We start from the raw sequence: 23616 nt of genomic DNA on the forward strand, positions 1-23616 counted from the left end.
ATCATCTACAAAGATCCTATTTCCGCAAAAAGGTCACATTAACAGGTTCTGAGGGTGATGACTCCTGCATTTTTGGGGCGGCCACAATTCAACCATAACTAGGCACATCTGAAATCAACAGGGAAGACCATCAGGAAGGGCAGGCTGGAGACAGGGCCTGAGGTGCTGTATACAGGCAGAATTTCTTCTACTTCAGAGAATCCTCAGCTCTGCTCTTAAGACTTTTCAACTGCTTCAATCAAGCTCACCCAGGTTATCTAGGATAATCTTCCTTATTTAAAGTAAACTGATTGTGGACTTCAATCACAGCTACAGAATACCTTCACAACCACATCTACATTAGTGTTCGACTGAATAACTAGGAACTGTAGCCTAGCCTAACTGACACATAATACTGACCATCATACATTGTAGTACGTTTAGATTCATAAACATAGAACTTACTGCCTTAACCGTGTTTAAGGGTACACTTCTTCCTTTGTCTTTTGAGGTTAAATAAGTCTTCTCTAAAGCCCAGACACTCCTCTAAAGTTGGCTGGTTTATTATTAAGGCTGTGATGACACTTTCCCTCGCTAATTGCAGAAAAGAAAAACCTGGAATAAGAAATGTTCATAGGCCAAGGGCAATGGGTTTTGCAAGGTGAGTGCAGCGGGAGGACCAGGGTCCCCAGGTTTGTGCCTGCACTGATGGCATGTCCAGATGGCAGCTCTCAGCTGGGTGGCAGAGGTCAAGAATCCAACAGGGCCCAAGCAAACCTCTACAAGGTTTTGTAGAGGGACAATGTAGGTACCATACAACTTTCTCTTCCTACCTTCCCGATCTTTAAATTACTGTCAGGTTCTCAAATGAGCATCTTGATAAGCAACCAAAAGAGAGCAGAAGCCATCTTTGGTTGGGTGTGGCTCACCAGAATGGCAGTTAAGGAAAAGCTGTCCAGGCAACCCTACTCCCTGCAGGCAACAAAGAACTAACAGTCCTGAAGCTTCATCATTAACCAGCTTGATGCCCCCCAGCAATGACCAAAGCCTACTGAGGTCACATTTTATACCTTCCACTATTTTACACATGTTTTAACAGAAAGGGACTACTTTTCAGAAAGGGTTACAAGAAAGTCTTCTTAAGATAACTGCAGAGACAGGAGGACAGAGTCTTGGGGTACTGGAAGGAGGCTCCTTGGATTAGGGGCCCACCCTACTCCGGTGAAAGGAGCCTCCATTCACCTGCAGCTCTCACCTGCTCAACTGCAGCTCTCCTACAGATATCATCTGCTCCCCTCCAACTCTCACCTGCTCACCTGCTACTCGCTTGCTCACCTGCAGCTCTGCTCTGCAGGTCAGAGGTTGACATCAAAAAACAGGTCAAACTTTCAGGATGGAGTGAGTAAAAATTCCACAGCCCTGGAAATCTGTCCAGTCTACTCCAGGTTGCCCACACAACCTATCCCAGCGAACGAACAGATGAGATCTAATGCTTTGCCTCCTGGCAGTCCACAGTTACTACTCAAGCACCACTGGGAACAACAGTGACCCAAACTGACCCCAGACACCAGTGGGCATCTTCAGGAAATTCTCTCCTACTTTCCAGCCAGAATCTCAGACCCATCCAAGAAGAGCAGAACTAAACCTCTTCCTCCTCTGCTACGGGAGCTCGCCCGGAGTCAAGGGTGTTACAATGTGAGGCTAATTATTGTAGCCTTTTAATATTCTCTTCTTTGAGGCCCTCTCGGGAAGATGAAATAAAATACTGTATAATAACATGTGAAACGAACGGTGGAAGGGGAACCTTCAGTAACTGTGCGACCTTCGACACAGCAGTGGACGCAGACTCGCAATCTCATTAATACAAAAGGAGACAGAAAGGAAAGGCCCCTTCCTTTCCCTTGCCAGGGTGGGAGGATCAGGCCAGAGCCAGGGTGTGTCAAAGTGGACCTGGGGAGGTGGCACTGCCTTGTGGGAGACACGACGCCTGCCTATTCTCCCTTTTATACTCCCCACAATTTTTGTTCTGCTGACGGTCTCAATTTTATGTGCCGAATAGCTTTTTTTGCCTTGCTTTAATGGTGAGCTATATTATACAAACAGAAGGGTATAAAAAGCTTACATACAGTTTAGAAATTATTAACAACACGAACACCTGTGTATTTGTCACCAGCAAAGCCCACTAACAATTCTCAGGAAATAAAAATAAAATTCGGGTAGTATAATAAAGTCTAACCTTTTTTTTTCCCTTGGTGCATAGCCTGGTTTCCCTTGCTCACAGGGGGCCGCATGCAGAGACCTCGCACCCGGCCCTTCAGACCACAGCTCCTCCTGGGAGATAACTGCGCCGACACCTCAGCTCTGGGACCGTGCGCAGGAGCGCCGCGCACAGCACCTCAATTCAAGATGGCGGCGGGCGTGCGCAGAGACGCTACCGAGGCTGCGACCTGAGCCCTGAGCAGTACAGCTGCGCCCGCCCCCGAGAACTCCACCCCCGCCCACGCCCCCCCAGAGATCCCTATAAAGCAGCCCCACCCATGGCCTTTCAGGGGAGATTGTGTTCTGTAGAGCACGAGGTTGCCCTCCTCCATTCTTAGATCAAAGAATAAAGCTTTCCTTTGCTTCTGAACTAACCCGGGTGTCATTCTATTGGCTCGAAAGACACCGAGCAGGAGAACCCTACTTGGGGCCCAACTCCAAAGGGTCGGTAACATATTCACCACTCAGGAATAGAAATAGAATCTTACCGTACCTTAAAATCCCCACGTGCCTCCTCCAGATCATTTCCTTCTTCTTCCCCTGCAAAGCCAACCTTACTAGCCTGATTTTTGTCGTAATGGTTCTCTCTTGCCTTTTCTTATCACCTGCGAATGTGCCTCTAAAAAAATAGAATCATTTTGTTTTTGACATTGATATCAATGCGGTCATGCTGTTAGGAGGTGATCTGTGACTTGCTTCTTGTGCTCAGTTTTCTGTTTTTAAGATTCCTTCATATTTTTGAGGGCAGCTGTGTGTAGGGCATTCATTGTCACTGCCGTATCCTATTTCTTCACACACTGAGTCAGATATACCAGAATTTATGTATTCATTCTACTGTTGATGGACATTTGGGTGGTTTCCAATTTGGAACCATTAAGATCAATGCAACTATGAACGCTCTTGCATGTCTCCTGGCACACGTGTGTAAGTTTCTTCAGATAGGAGTGGAATTGCTGTGCCATAGAGTGCGTGGATGTTCACCGTTACTAGGTAATACTAGGTGATGTGATCCTGTTTTTCAAAGTACCAATTCATATTCCCAGTAGCAGTTAATGAGTTCCTTGCACAACCTCAACACGATAAATAACCAGCTTTGTTGATATTGCTAATTTGTTAGTGTAAAATGGTTTATCACTGTAGTTTTAATTTGTAATTCTCTGGTAAATAATGAGATTCAGCATCTTTTCATAGGATTGAGTCGTATGTGTGTTCTTCTGTAAAATGCCTGTTCATGCCTTTGCCCACTATTTTATAGTCATTTGTTCTTATTGCGTCATAAGAATGGTTATATATTCTGTAGTTATATAGAAGGGCATATATATATATATATATATATATATATATATATATATATATATATATATACCCTTGTAGTTATATACTGCAAATCTCTATATATTTGTATCAACTGTTCACTATCTTAAAGGTATCTTCTGATAACAAAGTTCTTAAGTTGAGCATAGTTGAATTTGCAACTAGTTATAGAAGTTTTGATCTGTAATAGGGACAGGCCTACCACCTTCTGCTGCTTCTTCAGGATTGTTTTGACTATCCTTGGCCTTTACATTTTCCGTATAAAGTTAAGAATCTTCTGGCCATGTTCAACCAAAAAACAAACAAACAAGAAACCAAAACTCCTACTGGAATTTCACTAAATCTATAGACCAAAAAAGGACACGTTTACATCTATATAATATTGTTTATCTACTGAAAAATATGGTACACATAGTGTATGTCTGCATAGTTTTAGGACCAAAGTCTTTCAGTAAAGTTTTTGAGCTTTATAAAGAATTACATCTCTTTTAGAAATTTATTTACTAAGCACTTCATTTTTTATTGCTAATATAAATGGTATCTTTTAAAATTACATTTTCTAATTGCTTCTGGTATATAGAGATGCAATTAATTTTTATATTAACCTTATATGCAGACATCTTGCTAAACTCTTATTAACCCTAATTCATATAGATTATTTGAGAATTTCTACATCTGCAAATAGTGACAGTTTTGTTTCTTCCTCTCCAATTTTTAGACTTTTCATTTCTTTCTCTTGTTTTACTACCCTAGCTATGACCTCCTACACATTGTTGAATAGGAATATTGGAAGTAGGCATCTCTATCTTATCCCTTGAACTTAAACTTTTGACTATCAATAATGATGTTTGCTGCAGGTTTTTAAGAGGTCCTTCTCCAGATTAACAAATATCTCTTCTATTCCTAGTTTGCTTTAACTGCATTCCAGAAGTTGTAAAACATCATATTCAGTTCTATGTATGTAAATTTCCATTAGACATTTTCTTTGATCTGTGAGTTATTTAAAGTGTGCTTTTCATTTCTAAATGTAAGGTTTTTTCTCATTATATTTTGTTATTGATTTCTAACTTAATTACATTTAAATTTATTCATAGGAAATTCCATGAGTGCTTAAAAAGAAGCAATAATCTCCAACTGCATGGTGCAGTGTTTTCCATATGTCTGTTTTATTGTTTATTGATGTGTTCTTTAAATCTTCTATATCCTTACTGATTTTTATCTGTTTGGTCTATGAATTACTGAGAGAAATGTATTAAGATTTCCTACTAGCACAATGGATTTGTCTGGCTTCCATTGTAGTGCTATCATTTGTTTGTTTTATGTATTTAAAGCTGTATGTATATATATAATATATATTACATATAATATTATATATAGGGCTTCCCTGGTGGCGCAGTGGTTGAGAATCTGCCTGCTAATGCAGGGGACACGGGTTCGGGCCCTGGTCTGGGAAGATCCCACATGCCGCAGAGCAGCTAGGCCCGTGAGCCACAAGTACTGAGCCTGCGCGTCTGGAGCCTGTGCTCCGCAACAAGAGAGGCCGCGATAGTGAGAGGCCCGCGCACCGCGATGAAGAGTGGTCCCCGCTTGCCACAACTAAAGAAAGCCCTCGCACAGAAACGAAGACCCAACACAGCCATAAATAAATAAATAAAAATTAAAAAAAAAAAAAAAGAATCCTAAGGTTCTTATTTAAAAATATATATATATTATATATATAAAATATATTTTATTGCTAATATAAATGGTATTTCATATATATCATATATACTATGTCTTACAAGTTTAGAATTATTATATATTTTTGGGAAATTAAGCATTTTACCATGATGTGGTGACTCATTGCTCATAAAACTGTTTGGCTTAAAGTCTGTTTTTTTCTGATATTAATATATTTTTCCATCTTTCTTTTGATTAGTACTTGCTTATTTTATCTTTTTCCATCCTTTAACTTCCAATATTTCTATATCCTTATGTTTAAAAAGCATCTCATGTAAATAGCATATGCTAGATTGTATTTCTTTATCCAGGTTATCAATTTTTGTCTTTTAACCGAGGACTTCAGTCCTGTTGTATTTATAGTAATTACTATTATATTTGAATTTATTTCTAACATCCTACTATGTGTTTTATATTTGTCTCACTTTATTCTTCTCCTACACCCCACTTCTTGTGAGTTAAGCAAGATTGGTTTTGCTTGTATTTCATCATTTGTCTTTTATTTGTTTAGAAGTTATCATGTCCAGGGGCTTCCCTGGTGGCGCAGTGGTTGAGAATCTGCCTGCCAATGCAGGGGACACGGGTTCGAGCCCTGGTCTGGGAAGATCCCACATGGCGCGGAGCAACTAGGCCCGTGAGCCACAACTACTGAGCCTGCGCGTCTGGAGCCTGTGCTCCGCAACAAGAGAGGCCACGATAGTGAGAGGCCCACGCACCGCAATGAAGAGTGGCCCCCGCTTGCTGCAACTAGAGAAAGCCCTCGCACAGAAACGAAGACCCAACACAGCCAAAAATAAATAAATTAATTAAAAAAAAAAAGAAGTTATCATGTCCATATCTTTTTTGTGGTTTGCCCTAAAAATTATAAAATGCATTTTTAGTAATTCTAAAATTAATATTTTTAACCCCCTCCTGAAAAAGTCAAGGTTAATTTTTTCTTCAATTCCAATTATCTGTCCACCTAATCCAATGCTTATGTTGTGTGGTATTTGCTTCTAATATTTTTTTTTCCTGAAAATAGGACATTTTTATCATGTTATATAGTTAAAGTTTATTTAGATTTAAGTTAAGGTTTATTTAGGTTTATCTACATATAATATTTATATTTGTTCATCATTCCTTCTCATATCTCAGATCTTGTCTCTTAGACCATTTTTCTCCTAGCCAAAGTATATTACATAAAATTTCATTTAGTGGAGACCTTCTGTAGATAATTACCTGTTTTATGTATTTCTTTTATTTCAAATATCTTTGCCCTCATTCTTGAAAAATCATTTGTCTGGATATGAAATTCTTGTTAACAATTGTTTTCTCTCAGCACATTATGCCCTCTGGCTTCCATTATAGAAGCCGGCATTAACACTAGTTGCCATTCTTTTGTAGAAGATCCATCTTTCCTCTCTGGCTGCTTTTAAGATCACGTCTTTTTCTTTATTCTGATGTATCAAGGAGGATGTTTCCTTTTATCTATCCTCCTTCAGATTTGTTAAACTTTAGTGTCTTTTTTAAGAATTCTGGAAGATTCTCAGCCATTTGTTGTTAAAATTAAATCCCCTCCTTATATCTGACTGAAATTTTTCACTTTGTCCACTCTTTTTCCTTTTTATTCGTATTTTTAAACTTCTCAAATTTATATCAATGATAATGCCATTGCATCCACCTCCATTATTTCTCTCTAACTGTATCCAATTTTCTCGTTACTCCATCCACCAAGGTCTTAATTTCAATTACTATATTTTTCATTTTTAGAAGTTATGTTTTGTTGGTTCATTTTCAAGTCTACTTGCTTCCTGCTCAAATTTTCAAGACTTCTTCATATTTTACATAGCTATTTTACTTGTGGTGTTCAATAAAACTGCTATCTAATGCTCTTGCTGATCTATTTCTAGTATGTGTTTGTTTTTTATTTTTATTTTTTGCTGGTTCTCTCAATCATAATACTTTGTTTCCTTGCATGTTTTGAGATTTTTTTTACTGTAAACTGCTCATTCTCCTTGGACATTATTTGTGGAAATTCTGAGAGGACTGAGTTGCAGCAGGATTCCTCCGGAATATATTTGTGTTTATTCAGCTGGTCATGTCAGGTATTACCAAACTGAGAACAGGTTAAATTTTCAGACTTAGATATTCAGGGCCACACATGTGAAATGAATTTGAACTGCAAGTGCAAGAGGTAGTCAGTTTGTGCCAAGCCAAAGTGGTTATCTGGATTGAGACAGGCAAGTTTTCTTGCTTCTCTTTCTGTGTTCACCGTAAAACATGTGTAATCTTTTGGGATTCCAGCTTTATTTAAGGATCTCCTATGATGAACCCCACCTTGATCAAGCACTGGACTTAAACTCGTATATTCCATCCCCATACAACCTCCAAGGCAGTAGCCCAAGGTGTTGGCATCTGGCAGAAACTTCAAGGCTGAAGGCAAGCTTTGGTATTCATTTACCTCTCAGAGTTCTTGGTTTCAGTTTGTTTGGGAGCTGAGAGGATTTCTTACCTTCATGTCAGCTCAAAGATGCATTTTTAAAGATTTTTAAAAGATACTTTATTCAATATTTCCGTTGTTTTGGATGGGAAAATTATTCTGGCTATCTAATTCATTCTATTGCTGGAAACAGAAATGATCAAGCTGGTTTATTTTTAGCCAAGGCTAATTTCTGGATCACTCTGCGCCTGTGAACCTGAACCAATTTGCATGAATGTGCCTTCCTTTTCTAGCTAAAAAGAATTTTCAAAGATGATAACCCATGGGCTTCTGTTGGAGAAAAACAAATAGCATGCCAGTCTACCTGTTTCAGAGGCTCCCAGAAATAACAATTCTATCCTACATTTGAAACTATCATGTCAAATGCATTAATAATAATAGCTAATGTCCATCCAGGGTAAGGCTTATTATCATTTGCAAAACACTAGGTAATGATATGTATTATGAGGTTGGCAAAAAGTTTGTTCCCGAACGAACATTTTGGCCAATACAATTACCTCAGTTTTCACAACTGTCTGCGGTAGGCATTATTATTAGTTCAATTTTACAGATGAGGAAACTGAAGAGCAAAATGGTTAAGTAATTTGCCCGAAGAATGTGGTGGAAGTGGGAGGCACTTGGGCTCCAGAACAGATACCCCTAGCCTCACTGTCATGCTATCTCTGTTAGAAGATAAGCAATCAGTGAAAAACTAGCTTCCTGAGAAATATGGCCCATATTAGATTATTCAGGGGAAATTATTCCTCTAGCACCATGGTTCTTCATCTGAGCAGCCCATCAGAAATACCCAGGGAGTGTTTTCAAAATATACCTGACACCTCCCAAGAAGAGATTCTAACTTAGTTGGTCTGGGGTGGGGTCCCAACATCTTTATTTTGTCAAGGCGCCCCCCGCAGTTCTGGTGAACACCTTTGATTAGAACCACCCACTGTGGCTTACCCAGGGCTGCCACCCTGGATATCTTCTTCTCTCCCTTTGTTCACATGTGAGAACACTTTACCAGGTCTCAACTTCCCAGAAAAATGGACGTTTGGCAGGAAAGAGAGTTGTCGTCTCACTAGTCACCATCTGTACATCCTTAGGCAATTCAGACTCTCTGGTTTCTGAGTGGGCATTGAATAAACCCAATCTCTTTTGGATTAGCACTGTGTAGCAATGGGTCAGGGCTGGGGGAAGGGCAGCTGTGGCTTAAATTAGACATGGGGATTATTTATGCATTTCACGTATCCATCACTCCTTATGTGTGGACATTTGGGAGTGAGAATCACTGTGGGATGCTGCCACCTAAGTGATCCTGAATGATCTCCAACACATTTTCCCTCGCTGACAGCCCATCTTCTCTCCTTCCTAGTTAAGTGCTTGACAAAAGCACGAAGTACAATTTAACTTGGGAAGAGTCACTAAGGGACAAAGTCCTAAAAAAGAAGGAGAGGCCCAGATTGAGAATGCCACCCACCTCCACACACACACCCTTCTGTCAAGGCTGCTGAAGCCATCTGGGCAGGAAGAAGCTGCTTTTAAGGAATTTGGCTTTGTTGGCCCTGCATATAAAATTCCAACACAGATGTTCCTTGGCAACCAAGCACCTGGCTTCTCTGGACAACATGGCAAAAACTCTCCCTCCCTGGCTGGTTCTGGACCCAAGTTTATGTCATCAACTTAGTCCTTCCATTCAGCACTCCTGGCCTGAGTCCTTCCAACTGCACTGGATCCCTCCCAGGAGGTAACCAAATACTTCACCGCAGGGCCAAGCCTGGATGCCCTCCTCAGTGCTCCCTGCCATGTGCTTTGTAGGGCTCCATAGCTCTGCTCTGTTCACTCACAGTATCCCCAACTCTCAGAGGTTATGGGCAGAAGCCACTCCATGTGCAATAAAGGTGCCAGGGGAGTGGGCTGAGCTTTCTGGGGATCCTTGACCAGCCGTAGGCCCTGGTCCATAACCCAACTTCATCCACTTCAGGTGGGACTCCCCTGAGAGGTGACCGGGCTTTCCCTGAGCTTGTCTCTGGATCACCAACTAAGCCTGGCTGTATCCCCTAGACACCCAGGCTTCTTGTGGCTGCCTCTGTAAAGCCCAGGTGAGGCCTCAGACAGGTCATCAGGTCTTAAGGAGAAGGGTTAGGCCTATATTCTGCTTCCCTCACAGCTGTGCTTCCTTAGAAAGGCCTCTGGACAGGGGGCTCAGGGGAGAGTGGCAGAGGGAATAGAGGCCAACAGGACCTGGTTCTGTGTCAAATGAGCTAATGTCCTTAGCGTATGACCTGCAGTATTGTAAGGGCTCATTACCCCTCAGCTATTACGGCAGAGTGCTAGTAGGCAGTGCGACAGGTCTCCCAGACACCATGTGAAGCACGTTACGTATACTCTCCACGAGTCCTAATAACGTTCCTGCAGGGTAGGTATTATTATTACCACAATTTTATGGATGAATAAACAGAGAGGTTTAGTAACTTGACCAATGTCACACAGCTGATGAGAGTCTGAATTCAAATACAAATGAGACCAACTCTGAAATTGGACTCTTTCCTACTACTCCAGACTGTGATAATTCCCTTCCAAAACAGCAAGTTTATCAATGCATTTATTTCTTAAAATGACTAATAAAGCATTTTTTAAAGGATTAATAAGAGCTATGAGAAAAGAATGCCAAATGGCAATCATTACAACCAATGTGGTTATTGTAATTGAGCATAAAACTATGCTCTGGCCTCTTTAAGGCCAAAGGAGGAAATGAAATAGGTGAAATTTGTCTTCCTGGGCCCTTCTTTTCTGGCGGCTCTTGTTTCCACCACCCCGATATCTACCGCTTATCGCTCTTGTAGAAGGATTCTAGTGCCTAGTGCTTGATCCCCACCCAGAGTAGCATCCCATGCCGTACCCCATTTCTCTTCCCCCAGCCTGCCAGACATCAGTGATCATTTTTTCCTTCATTCTGTGCATGCATAAAAATAAGAGAATAAGCCATGTTCAGCAAAGGACTGATCTGTGAGCACAGGTAATTACAGGGCAGAGTACAGTGAAGGGACGAGTTTGAGGTTCAGACAGGAAGGGCAGTAGGCGTGTCTCCAATGGAGGAAGCATCTCCCATGGTTGGCAGGGGTATAAGGGAGAATTCAGAATGGGAGTATCTTTGGAGACCTGCATACTGTATCCTAGAGTCCCTGCCTGCTCTACCATCGGTTGAGCTGTTCTTTCTCTTAACAAGGAAGTACAAGGTTAAGCAAGTTTCACTAAGTAATCCTGGAAGAATAGGACTGCTTCCCTGAACAATGTTTCTATTTCCTACTGTTCTGCTGTGCAGGGCAAAGGCAGCTAACGAAATCCTATACCTAAGGCTGAGCGGGTCAACCTGTTCTTCCCAGTTCCTGGAGACTGAAGGTATTCTGAGAGTCTGAGAATCCATGCGTGCACCAAGCATTTACTGTAGACTGAATCACTATGTCTCCCACTACTAAGAGCCACCATTTCACAAAGGTAATGAACACCACTGAGTTTTTTGTGTAGGTTCTTTTGATTTTAAGGAACAAAGAGAGAAGGGCTCTTTGGTGGCAGTGCCATGGAGTGATGAAGAAGGCAGACTCTCACGGGGTGTCAGTCAGGATTCTCTAGAGAAAGAGAACCAAGAGAAGCAGGAGTTGATGCTGCAGTCTTGAAGCAGAATTTCTTCTCTGGGAAATCTCAACTTTTGCTTTGAAGGTCTTCAAACGACTGAATGAGACCTAACCACATTATTGAGGGGTAATCCCCTTAACTTAAATTCAGCTGATTGTAAATGTTAACTACATCTACAAAATACCTCCACAGCAAAACCTAGTTTAGAATTTGATTAAATAACTGGGTAGTATAGCCTAGCCAAGTTGGTATAATACCAACCATCCCACATGAATATCCAGGAACAGGAGTCATCATGGCTTCACGGAGCCAGGAAAGAAGGCATCTCTAGATCTACTAGTACCCAGACATTAATGGAACTCAGGCACCTCCTCACATCTCTTCTACTCCCAAGTAGCAAATTCATTGTGAACACTCAGTTCAGATTTCCAAGAGAGAAAATCTATTTATTGAGGCCACTTTTTCATAGCAGGCTCTGTTAAGGCCGGTGTGGGGCCTTGTTGTTCTGGAGTCAGGCAATCTCCCCGTGACCCAGGCAGTGGTTTCTCCTGTGCAAAGACCAGCCAAGGGCTCCATCTCAGAGAAGGCGGCTGTGGGCCAAGGAGTTTCAGCTCGAGGAGAGTGTGGACCACAGCAGGCCCCTGACTGCACACCTGCAACACACCCTCTGTCTTCACTGTTCCAACCCAGTGTATCCGAATCATCACACACAGCTGCACACAACCCATCTGCTCCCAGCAAGCAGACAACCAAAGGTGTGCATCCTGCAGGGACTGGGTGCGACGACCATGTCGTGCGTTCACTTATAAAGTTGTTTTCAATGTTAAACCCACGATCTCCTGATGAGACTCACTCCTCTTGTGTTCCCTCTGCTACCCTTTCTAGGGGTTATTCTTCATCATTGTGCAAACTCAGGGCAAATGGTGAATGTAACCACCACCAACACACCTGATAAATAGGGTGGGAGGAAAACAGAACATTCTTAAGCCAGTAATAACTAAAATAATAACATCCATCATGATTTTTAAAAATGGTTAGGGGAGAATGGGGTATAATTCTTCAATTTTCAGATACGTTAGCAAGGAGCGAAAAATATACCTGAAAAAGAGGTAGGGACAATGCCCTTAATTCTACAATTGATCCCGAGGCTGTAGCTAACATCTATAGCTACCTTCTCCTCTCTTCTAAGTTTCTTTTGGTTTTTGCCCAATGGGGTGACTCTAACTTTTGCTATCAGGAGATCTTTTGGCTGCAAATAATAGAAAAACCCAGCGAACAGTGGCTTAAATAAATAGGGATTCGTTTTTCTCACATACCAAGAAATTGAAAGCAATTTCTGGGATTGGTTTAGCTACAGTGTCAGGTCTCTGGGTCACATCTCTGTTCCATTCTTGCCCTTTGCCTCATGATGAGAAGATGCCACCATGGGCATCCTGGCCATGTTCATGGAAGGATGACTAGAGAGGGACTGACACTGGCTACACCTGGACTTTTCATCAGCAGAGCCAAAGCTTTCCTCAGAGCTTCCAGCAGCCTTCTCCTTCCATCTTCTTGGCCAGAACGACATCAGATGACCACTCCTACTACACTGGAGGCTGCAAAATCAAATACCTAGCAAGGGGAGAGAGGAACATCATAACTGACTGAAAGCAAATGTGATTCTTTCGTCGGGTCATGGCAGATTACCTTCCTTCAATCAAGATGAGCAAGAGGGCTTCCCTGGTGGCGCGGTGGTTGAGAGTCTGCCTGCCAACGCAGAGGACACGGGTTTGAGCCCTGGTCTGGGAGGATCCCATATGCCGCGGAGCGGCTGGGCCCGTGAGCCACAATTGCTGAGCCTGCGCATCTGGAGCCTGTGCTCCGCAGCAAGAGAGGCCGCGATGGTGAGAGGCCCGCGCACCGCGATGAGGAGTGGCCCCCGCTCGCCGCAGCTGGAGAGGGCCCTCGCGCAGAAGCTAAGACCCAACACAGCCAAAAATAAATAAATAAACAAATTTAAAAAAAAAAAAAAAAAAAAAAGAAAAAAAAAAAAAAAAAAGATGAGCAAGAAAGAAGTGGGGAATGGGTCACTGGTGCACCTGCCTGTACGATATAGTCTGTTTTCTGCTAATCTTTATAGTCCCCTGCCTCTTGTTTGATAGTTGCACCTCCCCTGGATAGTCAACATCAAGCTCTTTGCCAACACTCTGTAGCCTCAGCAGTTATCATATCACCAGTGGCAGTCCTAGTTCTGTAGGATTTTATCATGTCTGTCCCTCAGTGGAAGCATCCCTCCACTGGGTAGGGAAACTTCCAGACCAGCAGTGTCCAGCTGCAGGGTGAGACTGCATCGTCAGGTGTAAGCATGAGCAACATCCCCATCTCCACCTGGAGATTCCTGGCTCTTTTCTCCTGGTTGCAGGAGAAGACAACATCATATAAAAGAATTTTAGGGCTTCCCTGGTGGCGCACTGGTGGAGAGTCTGCCTGCCAATGCAGGGGACATGGGTTCGAGCCCTGGTCTGGGAGGATCCCACATGCCGCGGAGCAGCTGGGCCCGTGAACCACAATTGCTGAGCCTGTGCGTCTGGAGCCTGTGCTCCGCAGCAGGAGAGGCCGTGATGATGAGAGGCCCGCGCACCGCGATGAAGAGTGGCCCCCGCTTGCTGCAGCTAGGGAGGGCCCTCGCACAGAAACGAAGACCCAACACAGCCATAAATAAATATAAATAAATAAATAAATAAATAAATAAAAATTTTTAAAAAAAGAATTTTAAATTATTAATGAATTCACTGTTGCTTTTTCTCATTATCTATTTTCTCAACCAGTCATTACCAAGCAAGACTTATATGAGTATCTCTGAAATGGTTTTGACTTCCAGAAGGGTTCCTCACAACTGAAGGAAGATGGAGTCTCGCTGATCCAGTGGGAAGACGCCCAGGAGTTAGGAGACTTTTGTGCTAAGCCTGGCTCTGCAGCTAGCTAACCAGCTGTGCAATTTTAGAGAAAATACCCCCCCTCTCAGGACCACAGTTGTACACTCAGTAAGATCAGCAGATTGGACTAGAAAAATAGCTAAGGTCCCTTCCAGCTTGCAACATTTTCTACTAATTCATTAGGATCTTGGGATTCTAAACTCCTAGGATCTAATTACTTTCCGGGTTAAACTTTCTTGCTCTTCTTAGTTGGCCTTTATTCTACACACTGAAGATAGACATCTTCTCATTTCCCCTAAAGGGAATGGGCTTTCTCTCTGGATTAACTACCTAGAATGTTGCAGTAGCATGTAAAAAGCCTCCCAGTGATCATTGGTCATACTGTATTATTTGCAACTTCTATTGTCAAAAATAAGAAAAAAGAAAGGAAGGAAGAAGTTCAGTTCAGAAAATCTTAAATCTCCCCAAAAGAAAAAGAAAGCCAATTGAAACTGTCTGGATATTACTGGGGCCTTTCACCTAGGCTAACTGGCAATGCATCAAAAGTATCACAAGGTTCTAACAGAATTCATTAATGTCAAAGTTCACTTATTCACACATGGTGCAAAAATGATGATGTACCATGGCAAAATAAATCTTCATTTAAAAAATAAATGTCAAGGCTGTTTGAAGAATTTTTTTAAAAATTAATTGTCTGGGTTTTTATGCCTCTCTTTCTTACCCATGAATGATTACTTGGTATGCTACAAAGAGCACAGAGCTGGGAATCAGTTATCAAAAGCCTTTGGCTGCACTAATTGTGTGATCCTAACCAAGTCCTTTTACACTCTTCAGCTTTAAAATAGAAATTATAATAATTAACACTAAGGGCTTTGGTGAGAATAAAATCACACCAGAAGAAATGCAGTAACATATGCCAAAGTTTTTATAAACCATACAGTAATATAATTTAAAAAAACTCCTTATGAGCTAACATAGAAATGATGGAAAAAAAAGAATAGTTTGCAAAATACATGATTTGTGAATAATAATTTTGTTTGAAGTTCAAAAGATCCTCTACATCTGAGTTTTTTAAAGATATATTTGCCAAAATTCAAAGCAGCTGAACTCACATAAATACACAAAAAAATAAATTTATTTATTTATTTTTGGCTGCTTTGGGTCTTCATTGCTGCTCACAGGCTTTCTCTAGTTGCGGCGAGCAGGGGCTACTCTTTGCTGTGGTGCGCAGGCTTCTCACTGCGGTGGCTTCTCTTGCTGTGGAGCACGGGCTCTAGGCGCGTGGGCTCAGTAGTTGTGGCTCATGGGCTCTAGAGCGCAGGCTCAGTAGTTGTGGCACACGGGCTTAGTTGCTCCGCGGCATGTGGGATCCTCCCGGACCAGGGCTGGAACCCGTGTCCCCTGCATTGGCAGGAGGATTCTTAACCACTGCACCACCAGGGAAGCCCATCACACACACACTTTTTTTGTAGGATTTTAGAAATTTGTTTTCATTTATTCAGAAAATAAGGAAAAACAAATTCTTTTCATTACCTTAATTGCAGTTATTGTTTTACAGTTGTATATATATGTCAAAACATCAAATTGTACACTTAAAATATGTGCAGTTTATTATGTATCAATTATACCTTAATAAAACTGTAAAAATATGTTAATTCTAAAAGGTCATTTAACATGGAGGATTATATCCTGGTTGACTCACTCTTTTGGCTTCCTTCTCCTGCATGTTCCTTCATTCCTAGAAATGTTCTGAGGGAACATCCCTAGCATTGAGCTACTTCCAGTTGGAGTTGACCTAGGGCCAAGACTTCACCACCGTCTCTGGCAGTCATGAGGGAGAAAATGAGGACTGGGACTCTGGAAGAACTTCTGTTCCTGGCAGGAGCCCAGCTGTGACCTAGCAGGTGGGGGTAGAACCAGCCACTGCCCACTTCTGAAATTCCTCACCCAAATGCTCAGCTCGTCTTTCTCTGGGAATTCAACACCAAAGGGCAGGCTGTCAGCACATTCCCCAGGGAAATAAACAGATGGGGGCAGGGTGGAGGGGAGTGTTAGCAGGGCCTGAGTTGAGTCTGATGTAAAAGCAAGAAAAATCTTTGCAGCACTGTTTACAATAGTCAGGACATGGAAGCAACCTAAATGTCCATCAACAGAGGATAAAGAAGATGTGGCACATATATACAATGGAATATTACTCAGCCATAAAAAAGAACGAAATAATGCCCTTTGCAGCAACATGGATGGATGGACCTAGAGATTGCCATACTGAGTGAAGTAAGTCAGACAGAGAAAGACAAATATCATATGATATCACTTATATGTGGAATCTAAAAAAAAGGGTACAAATGAACTTATCTACAAAACGGAAATAGAGTTACAGATGTAGAAAACAAACTTACTGTTACCAGGGGGCAAGGGGTGGGGGAGGGATAAATTGGGAGATTGGGATTGACATATACACACTACTATGTGTAAAACAGATAACTAATAAGGACCTACTGCATAGCACAGGGAACTCCACTCAATTCTCCGTAATGGCCTATATGGGAAAAGAATCTAAAAAGAGTGGATATGTGTATTTGTATAACTGATTCACTTTGCTGTACACCTGAAACTAACACAATATTGTAAATCAACTACACTCCAATAAAAATTTAAAAAAAAAGAAAAGTCTGGTCATCTTGAAACACACAACCCCTGCCTCCCAGCATCCTTCCCCTTGTCCTGATGTTTAGCTGCAGGGCACATGCTGGGAGGCCAAACCCAGGAACAGATTTTACTGAAAGCCGTTTTCATCCAGCACAGGGATCTCTAAACGGATAGACTATTTTAGGCCTAATAGAGGAAGAGATGAGGTAGGACATTTGCAAGAGGACAGGAAGTTTAGGCAGGGGCAGTAAAGAGAAGGCTACTCTGCCCATGTTGAGTTCTTTCCCACCAGCAGCAGTTAATGATTAATTCCTGCGCTTCAAGGTTTTGACTTTTATACAAAGTAAATTCTTCTAGGAGCTAATGCTCAGATAATATTATTCTTCTCAGATAGGTTTGATAAGGATCAGAAAGACCTAGCAGTGGTTCTCAGGATTATCTACCCACTGAAATCACCTGATTACCTGAAACCTGGGTCACTGATACCTGGGTCTCACCTCCACAGATTCTTATTTAGTTGGTCTGGGCTGCAGTCTTGGGTATAGGGATTATTTTTAAGTCCCCCAGGTGATCCCAGTGCCTAGCCAAGGCTGAAAACCACCTCCCTGGGCAGTGTACACACACTGGCTGATAATCCCCTGAATCTCCCCAGGAGCATGGTGAACATAGAGATGTGAGGACCCTTCTCAGACCCCCTGTTCAGGATCTCTGGTAGTTTATCATGCAGCCATTTGTTTGCCTGGTGCTAAGGCCTCCAAGAAAGTACTTACATCCGCCGCTGGCCACTCTCACCTCACCGGCAGGTTAAGGCCAAAAGCAGTGCCTCTCGATGTGCATTCACATCACCCAAGGATCTTGTTAAATGCAGATTCTGATCAATAGGGAAGAGGTCTGAAATTCCACATTTCTAACTAGCTCCCACCTGATGCCCAAGCTGCCCGTCTGTGGACCACATTTTAAGGAGCAAGAGCCTGGAGTCATGGTTTTCAACTAAAAATACTCATGTCTGGGAAATTCTGATTCAATTGGTCTGGGGTACAGCCTGGGCACTGGGATTGTTTTGAAAGTTCCCCAGGTGATTCTCAGGTGCAGCCAAGGTTGAGAACTACAAATAAGCAAAAACAGAAAGCTATTTTAAAGGGATATCAGCTTTAGGATTTTGGCAAAGTAATGCTTTACATTTACAACAGGAACAAAAAAGGTTAAAATAAAAGTATATATAATTTCTCTGTAGAGAATGATCTTGAGGAAGAGCCTTTCGTTTGTTGAAGGGATGGTAAAAATGCAGAAGCTACAGGTCAAAAGGGAACCCTTTGTATATAAAAAAGAGCATGGAGTTGTGAGGAAAAATGATCCCGGCACTGGACAACACCTGGAGAGAGCGAAAAGGTAGCTGCTGTGAGGATGGAACTTGGGTAAGAGAGAGAAATGTCTACAGAGAATTTTAAGGAAGTTTTACTGTGTGTATGCCGTGTATCCTCCTTCCTCAGTGTCCTCAAGAAACCTTGAGCAAACACCTAGTCCAAATGTTATTTGGACTCCAATCTGTGGTGGGTTTTGTTTGGTTTTTGCCTGAATCACTATACCTAATGGGGTCTCATACCACACCTATATGGAAAGTACTCTTACTACCTGTGTATCACAGATGAGGAAACTGAGGCTTGGAGAAGGTAAATAATCTGCCCCAAGTCTTTTAGCTGTCAGCAGAGCCAGAGCTGAGACCTGTCATTGAGTGAATCAACCACAGAGCCCAGACCTCAGGATTGATCTGCATGAGAAGAGAAAAGGCCCCAAGGCAGAGAAAATATGGAGATGGATGCAGGAATAATGATTCTGCTGAAGGTGGAAAGTCTGCCAGCTCAGCGCTGGCCTGTCACTCAGACCACACTCCAGGCCTGAACCCTAGGGAAAGAGAAGGGGTGGGGGGAGAAGAGGATGCGAGAGAAAAGTGAGAGAGCTTTTTCTTCAGGGATCTCTGGGCAAAGGTGGGTTCACAAGATAGCCTGCCTTGAGATCCAAATAACAATAAAACACAAAGGTAGGCCAGGGAGTCTCCCCAGTTTGGCAGGAAGCAGAGCTTCAAGAGCTCTGTGGAACACTGCATTCATTCAGCAAAACATTTATTGAGCACCTACTGTGTGCCCAGCATTGAGGATTCAGTGAGGAGCAATCCTAGTGCTTGAACGAGGGCACTCCTCTCAAGATGGGACACTCACTCATTCCTGTGTCCAGTTTACCGAGGGCAGAGGTGCCCTGTAGGTTGTTCTGGCTACCCTCACATCTTGAACTTCACTCATTTCACCAGAAAAAATTATTTCTAACCTTCCTTATGCTCCAAGCTTTCTGGAAGCCAAAGACAAGAAGAAAGTGTCCATAAGATTTAAACAACTGCCCAGGGGCTTGGAAGAAGTGTCTCTCTTGCTCCTTTAGGAATGCACATAGTGTAATATAATCCACAAATCAACAACAGCCTTATTACAAGAGTTTCGAGGGTTATTTCTTCAATTGCTCCTCAATATAAATTTGCGTATCATGACAAAGAGCAATTCAGCAGAACAATTCCACAGAGGCCCATTCAGCAAGGGCGTGCCCAGGGAGGCGGCTTCTTCCAGGAAGTTGTTAAAGTAATAATTCTTAAATTTGTTGGTGGGTGGGGTGTGGAAATTCCCTTCGAGAGTCTGAAGAAAGCTGTGTTATATCTCCCTGGGAGGAAATGGACAGTTCACACAAACACACAGAATGCTGCCTAGGATTCCCGTTCCCAGAGCCCTGACCCCCCAGTCACAGACCTGTTAGAATTTGTGGCGGCCAAAGGAGAATGCCTAAACCACAGGAATGGGCCATCCTTCACAAATGTTACTTTCAGCTGGGCTTTGGAGAAGAACGAGGCAGCCATGAGTTTGAGGTTCGGTTCTCGACAAGACGCTGAAGCAGCTACTACTCTGCAGCGTCAAGAACACAGGGGACGCCTCTTGACTCCTCAGGCTCATCTAATTCCTGAAATTAGAAACCCCACCTCCTAGTTTACCTCAGGTCAGCTGGCTTCCAAGAGACATCCTCTTAAATAACCCACACTAAGATACAAATGACTAAATAGCCCCAAGCCCTTCCAGGGACATTTCCGTTTCAAAAAGTGGTTAATTGTTTATCCAAATGACGACATTCAAAACAAGTGACAAAAGAAAATGAATAATTTGAGCGGGAAAAGAGAAAGGAAATCATTCGTGAGCACCCACTACCTGTCAGGCACTGCATGTATTCATGTGATTTTCTCAAATGAGAGATGAGCTGGCTATTGTCCACTTTTTACTGAGAAGGAACACCAATGCCCAAAAGACAAAATAACTAACTTAATGTCATAGAGCAGGATTCTCAACTTGCATGCACATTGGAATCACCTGGGGAGCTTCAAAGATACTGGGTTTCACCCCAGAAATTATGGCCTGGGCTTTGGCAGTTTTTAAAAGATCCTCTGGGTCTACTATGCTGACAGTTTGGGGACCACTGTCAGAGGGTGGGTAGTGGAGATGTTAATTGGCCCAGTTCTTTCTTACTCTCAGGCAGTTATTCCACTGGGACACATCCGCGTGGTCACCCCAGTTGTATAAACTTTGAACTAGTTTTATATCAGTTGGTATCCAGCGGCTGACTCCGGCCCCTGTCCTCCCCCATGACTCCCCTCCTTGCCCTGGCTCACTTGTTCCTCTCCCCCAGAGTTGGAAGGAAGGCTCTGACTGGCCCTGCCTGTGCTAGAAATGTTGCTAAATATCTTGACAATCACTCCCGGCAGTTTCAATGCTCATTTCCCTTTCATAATACCTTAGTACACGTGGGTAAAGTCAGAAAGGCAATTTTGAGCAAACAGCTTTCCCGACATAAGTTACACAAAGCTGAAAGCCCCAACCCTACCTGTTCACATACTGACACTAACTGGAAATGCCTACAGCTAACTGGGACCTTTGCTCAGGTTTTGCAAGAGACAGCTCAGGACTTTGAGGTTTTGTTCCCAAATGTTCCAGGTCTATAGTCAGGTCGACTCCTTGAGTTGTCCAGAGAATGAGAGATACTAAGTAGGAAAAAGAAAGAAAAAAGACTCAGGAAATGATCTCCTACTTCCCAGCCAACTACATTTTCCTATAAGATGATCAGCAGGCCAAACAAGTCTGGGATTTGAGCAAGAAATTCCTGTCCTCTTTGGGGCAAAGAGCAGGGGAGTGTAGTTTTCCATCATTAACCAGAGTAAACCACATTAAATGGGACAATCAGGCAACATACAAGAACAAACTGGAAGCATCTGGACTCTACATATCTGGTCAGAGATAATAAATACAGAAAATGAAAACAATATATTTTACAATTAGTTCATTCTCTTTCATAATTAACTGCAGAAGAATATAAGTAGTGATAAAGGTCTTTACCTTACCCAGGGCACCTCGTCTCTCTATGCATCCCCAGCTTTATTGCTTGTAGAAAGTGGGGTCCTTCTTTATTCATTTCACAAACAGGTTGAGCAGACACTATTTGCCAGGAACTCTGCTAGGAGCGAGGGTGGAATGCAAGCCTGCATAAGACACCATGTTGGCTCTCAGAAGCCCACAACCCGGGAGACAGACATGCAAACAAATAATTATAATGCACTCTGGGAAAAGTTGTAACCAACACCTGTGCAAGGGCCATGGGAGCTCAGCGCAAGGAGTAATTAGCTTGCTGCCAGGTTAGGAAAGACCTCATGGGGAGGCAGTATCTGAAATGATATTACCGATGGGTATTATAGTACAGATGATTCCTACTGTTTATTCCAACTCTGTCTTTAGATTCTGTAAAAGAAGAGAAAGCACAGTGAAGACACACTGGGAGCAGCCCTGGATCGAGCATGGATATTTCTTAAAGGCTCAGACCAAGGGTTGGAGACTCCTTATGCATCACTGAGACCCGAAAGAGTGAACTGTTAATATCTGCTGGGTCTTAAAAAGTATCAGACTAAGTAAGATATGGCTTGGAAGTTATGTCATGACATTAAAGAATTGGTCTTCAGGGAGAAAATGGTGAACCCCTTTTCTATGAATCATGCATTTCCCAGAAGCCTCTGATTCCCTGAAACTTCCCTTGGGGATTCCCAGATGCACTAATGAGCTCTTTCAAATGGCATCATTTTTTATCATGTTTATCATGTTTGCCTTGGAGTTCCAGTAAGAAAAACTGGGTTTACACTGAAGATTCACATTGAAGGTTTGGTTGGATTTCATTTCTTCACCTCCCACTGCTTCTTTCACGGGCTTCCTTGGAATGGAGATTGAAAATAAAATTGAAAAGGAAACCCCTGATATTCCTAAACAGAGGCTTTGGGGGAAAACACCTGACAACCCTTTGGTTTGGAGTCATTGAACTTTCTTCCCTAAAGAAAAACCCTCTTTCAAGGTCCACTGTCTGGAAGCTGAAGGGAGGGCAGGGCAGGGGAGAAATTTATTCTAAAAGTAACCCTGAGAGTAGACTTTGGTAGAGGGAAAAGAAATGGATTCATCAATTCTGACTCCCCTCACTCCCACCCAACCACCACTGCAGGGAAGGGCTTCTCTCATAAATATAGTTGGTGTGTTTATTTTTTTATTCACTGAGCATCTGTACAACTGGGAACTAGAGATAAAGGGTAAGGTTCTCAAAGGAGCTTACACTCTATTTATATAGACATGTACATTGATTTTTTTAAATTAATTAATTTATTTATTAATTTTTGGCTGCATTGGGTCTTCGTTGCTGCACGCGAGCTTCTCATTGTGGTGGCTTCTCTTGTTGTGGAGCACGGGCTCTAAAGCGCAGGCTCAGTAGTTGTGGCTCACGGGCTTAGTTGCTCCGTGGCATGTGGGATCTTCCCGGACCAGGGCTTGAACCCATGTCCCCTGCCTTGGCAGGCGGATTCTTAACCACTGCACCACCAGGGAAGCCCATGTACATTGATTTTACTTTTTAAAAATCTTCAACAAAGCATAGGGTAATGCAGGATATGGAATTATCCCATTTCGGCCTCTAGACTGGAATCTGGCATTAGGTGTGAAGGGCCACAAGTAAATTCAGTACCTGAACTTGAACTCAGGGAGTCCTCACAGGTCCAGGGTAGGAGAGTCTGATGAAGACCCAGGTGTTTGGGGCATTCTCTTCGACCAGCTGCTTGAGACCACCCTGTGGGCATCCATGGCTTCGAGGCAGCACCCTCTGTGACGGGGTACAAAGGTGTTTGCTACATTATACTGAGGACAGTGAGTCCAAGAGAAGACAAATGGCTGAGTGAAAGTTTCGTGGGGGAAAAAAGCACTTCACAGGAAGTCAAGACACCTGGGTTCTGTCTCAGCTTTGTCACCCTATCACCAAGACAGACAACCTGCTCACCCTCTTGGCCTCAGTTTCCTCACCTGTAACATCGGAGAATGGGTGATGTCATCTCTGAGTTCCTCCTCAGACTTCCCCAGGACTTGTGTGAACTGTCACTCCAGGGGCCTCCCTGGCCCTCACTGAGCCTCTCAGAATCCTGGGGTGATTAATGTAGCTTCCCAGAGAAGGCAATGAATGCCACGGCTGGGAGAAAAGCCTTTCCTGTCCCTGTTGGAAAGTAGTAAGTTGTTAGTCTGGTTTACAACCTTCATCCATCTTCCTGACCCTGGCCAGTTTGGGGTCACTGACAAGGCTGAGGGAATA

The 23616-nt window shown here is 42.8% G+C and overlaps 2 long non-coding RNA genes across 2 annotated transcripts in view; one reads left to right on the forward strand and one right to left on the reverse strand.

Moving 5' to 3' along the window:
* LOC309654354 overlaps nucleotides 1–23616 on the forward strand; it is a 498770-nt gene that overhangs the window by 107034 nt on the left and 368120 nt on the right. The window lies entirely within an intron of this gene.
* On the reverse strand, nucleotides 6083–23409 carry LOC309654328. The gene is made up of 3 exons (XR_014260150.1): nucleotides 23334–23409; nucleotides 19716–23136; nucleotides 6083–12973 (listed from the first exon to the last, which is right to left on the reverse strand). It is a non-coding gene; the product is annotated as an uncharacterized lncRNA (long non-coding RNA).

The sequence above is a fragment of the Balaenoptera physalus genome, assembly GCF_965194825.1.
Source record: "Balaenoptera physalus genome assembly, chromosome: 2".
In the NCBI taxonomy this organism is placed as follows: domain Eukaryota; kingdom Metazoa; phylum Chordata; class Mammalia; order Artiodactyla; family Balaenopteridae; genus Balaenoptera; species Balaenoptera physalus.